Source organism: Egretta garzetta, unplaced genomic scaffold, assembly GCF_000687185.1.
Source record: "Egretta garzetta isolate BGI_Z169 unplaced genomic scaffold, ASM68718v1 scaffold51, whole genome shotgun sequence".
NCBI classification, from domain to species: Eukaryota; Metazoa; Chordata; class Aves; order Pelecaniformes; family Ardeidae; genus Egretta; species Egretta garzetta.
Genome location: NW_009258549.1, coordinates 4,379,414 through 4,383,007, shown reverse-complemented (window position 1 = coordinate 4,383,007; position 3,594 = coordinate 4,379,414). Strand labels below are relative to the sequence as shown.

The 3,594-nt window shown below is 58.6% G+C and overlaps 1 protein-coding gene across 1 annotated transcript in view; it reads right to left on the bottom strand.

Annotated features, from left to right (window-relative positions):
* Nucleotides 1–3,594, bottom strand: part of TEF (TEF transcription factor, PAR bZIP family member) — a 33,645-nt gene that overhangs the window by 1,937 nt on the left and 28,114 nt on the right. The gene's annotated exons all lie outside the window — the stretch shown is intronic.

Below are 3,594 nucleotides of genomic sequence, written 5' to 3'. Positions count from 1 at the left end.
CCGGTCGCCGGGTGCGGGGCCGCCTGCCAACCCAGCCCCAGGCCTGCCGAGCCCCCAGGCGACAAGGCGGTCACCTCCTGTGAAGCAGGGTTGGTTTGTGGTTATGGAAATAGCTCGGCATTGTTTGAGCCTGGGCTGAGCTGCCTTGTTCCCCCCACCGGGGGCGGGGGACTGTTGAGAAATGCCGAGGTTTCCCTTTATTCCGGGAGAAGCTGACCGGGCCTCAGCATCTCTTTCGGCGCCCAGCCCTCCATATGTAAGCGCTGGGGTCCGACTGCGCTTTCCTTCTCAGCCTGCACAGCACAGGCACGTGGCTAGCACTCAGAAGACACACTTTAAATAACCGCACCACAATGACTCATGCCTTACCCAAGGCAGTCTGGCTGCTGGCGTGTAAAGCACGAAAGCCGGTGATCTTTGGAAGAGGAGAGGATCCTACAGCGAGCAGACATATGGCTCAGTTCCTGGCCAGAAGGTGGGAGGGGTGGGAGTGCTTCTAGAGGAGAGAGGCTGGGAGGCTGAGGCTGGCAGGGGCAGAGCGGCGGCCTCCCCACCGCTGCCCAGCTCTGTCCTCCTGACCTGCTGCCACATGTGCAGCCCCTTGCCTCTGGAATTTCCCCAAGTCAGCAGTTTTCAGAGCTGGGGCAGCTCGGGGAGGTAGGGAAAAGGCATGTGGGAGCAGTGCCCAAGCCCAAGCGTGGCTGACATGGAAGGGGGGGACGTGGCGCGCTCTTTTGCCCTTTGCAGCGTTTGGCCTGTAGCACTGAGGAGCTGACAGCTCCGATGGACCTTCACCTTTCCCTCAGGCACTCGAATCATCCTCCATTTCCCCAGCCCCCGCTGGTCCCAGCACTGCCCTTCCTTCCCCACCAGCTCCCCTCAACACTGTCCCTCCCTGCACTGCCTGCCCCTCTCCTCTTCCCCCACTCGTCCTCCCACCCTTCCCAGTTTCTAAGCCTCCTGAGGACTTGCTCTGCAACCCCTTTCCTCCCCCACTTCCCGATACCATCTCTGCACCCCTCCTCCTCCACTGCCTGCAGCCACATCTTCCCTTCTGGCAAACAGTCATCCCCTTGGGTCCTACCCTGGTGTTTCCCCCAGATGTTTGCCCCAGAAGCACCACAGCAGCTCAGCAGCTCCTGCCTGCTTTCTGCCAGCAGCCCGTATCGGGAGGCCAGCCTTCACCTTCGGGCTGCACCCCACTCTCCCTCACCTCCTCCCTAGCCCGTGGTTGTGGCTGGGTTGCCCCTGCCAGCCACGCCAGCCGCTTTCCCCAGCCCGGAGGCTGTTTCCAGGGCCCAGGCACCCGGGAGCTGCTCATCGGCTTTGGCAGGGCAGCGTAAATGTCACGTCCCTGCCTGTTCCCAGCCCGAAGCGATGCCCGTGTGCCTCCCATTATGTAAGGCATAGTGTGTACGGGAGCTGGGAGGCCTCGGGCTCGCTTACGCACTGTGAATGACAGCAGCAAAAATGAGACAGGGACTATTTTTAAATCTACACACCCCCCCTCCTTCTCCAGCTCTTCCCCACAGCCCCAGCCAGGCTGTGGGGATGTCCAGACCCGTCCCCGTGGGGGCAACTGGTACTGCTGGGCTCTTGCCCAGCCGGTTCTGAGCAAGGCTTTGTGCTGCCACAGAGGGACATACAGAGCCTCAGCATGGGGCTGGTGGTACCTGGAGGACACGTCCTCTTCCAGCCCTCCTTGCCTACCAACAGTCCCCTGACATCCTCTCCTTCACCTCTCATGGCCCTCCTTGCTGGCGGGACCCGCAGTGCCCTTTTCCTCCCCACCTCCAGCCTCTCCCTGTAACTTTAGAAAGGTCATTCCCTCCTCCTTGAGACACAGGGTTATTGCAATTCCTCGGAGCAGAGCGGAAGGGATCTCGGGGGGTGTGAGGGGAACCCTACCTTCTCCTGCAGAAATGTGATACTGCAGCACCACCCTGTCCCTCAGAGCGAGGGCAAGAGGCAGATAGTCCGGAGCAGGGGACCACACAACATCTCGTCTCCCACTGAACGCTGCTGGCACCAGGACCAGCAGGGGAGAGGCAAGGCGGGTGAGGAGCTGGCTAAGAGAGAGGCGGTGTCAATGACAGGGAAAGGTGCATTGTCAGAACCTGCAGTGTTTTGCCCCAGAATGCTGTGAGACAGGCGCCCCTCACGCCAGAGCAATGGAAGAAGACAGGCAGTGGGTGGATGCTGCCTGCGTGCTGCCACTTTGGCCCTGAATAAAGACACTCGGTTCAAGGATAAGGCTATCAAAGGATTGTCTGGAGAAACCAACAGGTATGAGGTACCACTTCACCTGGCATTGTGGATGCTGCTCTAGACATCCTTCCTCAGGAAGGCTGGAGCTGACCTGCAGCAGGTACAGAGCAGGCTTCTGAGCGGCCTCTGTGACTGTGCAGCTTGTTTAATCTAAAACAGGAGGGGCTGGGGGGTGGGGACGGGATCCATGCATCATAAATACACACTAGGACAAAAGTCTAAGTCGTACTCCTAGAAGATCATCTGGATCACAAATATATTTAGACTCAAAATTAGAAAGAAGTTCCTAGCCAGCCATGGTATAAACTTCTGTGACAGCCTGTCAGGCTGGAAGGTGGGCAGAAGCAGCCCAATTTGGTAAGAGATGCAGCCGGCTGGTAGTCACTGCATGGCAGGAGAGGAAGGAGCCAGAATGAGCCATACACGTCTGAAATAAAGCTTGCACTTATGTCCCCAAGCTGGTCCCCAGAGGGATTGGTACAGAGCTGAAACCTCAATGTGTTGCATCCTCTTTAGGTTACATGTTATTAATCTTCTGCTTCAGGGCCCTCCTGGATCCCTGAAGAGGCAAGGAAGAGGTCACCGCTTTTCCTTCTGGGTTTTTTAGGAAATTGTTTCATTTCCTTCATCTCTGTAACCTCTCTGGCCGGGGCTAGCCACAGGGTTGGGGTGAGGCAGGGAGGAGGAACAGGGCCACTCCTGCTGCTCTTAGTCATGCTTTGGGTGTGTTGGTTTGCCTTGCTCCCAGGGTCAAGACAAAGCCAGCTCTAGGGCCAGGAAGGCATTTCCCTCGGGCTGGGTGTGCTGGGGCGACCTGGGGAGCTGGAGCTGTTGTTCATTGTGGGAAGCAGTGCCCTTATGGGACTCCTTGGCTGCGTTTTCCCTGTTGCAGGAGCTCAGGGACAACTAGAGACACCTTTGCTCCCTCTGCTGTGTTCCTATCTTTTAGGCTTCTGTGGTGCTTCACCGTGGGAAGTGAGGGGACGCCTTCAGGATGAGGTGGTCAGGACGTTCCCTGGATGGTCCCTGCAAGTCCGGCCTTGGGCAGTACGCTACGGTGTGTGCAGGTCAGAAGGACAGGAGCCCCAGGCCTATGTTTCCATGTGGTGTGGAGCCCCCATTACCACGGTACGGTCCTCAGGCTTGTGACCAAGGTGCCAGCTCTTTTTGCCTGCTCTGAGTCCTCCTGAGTGCGGGGGCAGCTGGGCAGAGCCCAGGCAGCGCTGTCCTGCAGCGGGAGCCTTGATTAGGGCTAGGGTAGGGTCACTTCGGGGGGCTGTGGAGCGCCGTCAGAGGACAGCGGGTCCCTCAGCAGGAGGTTACGGC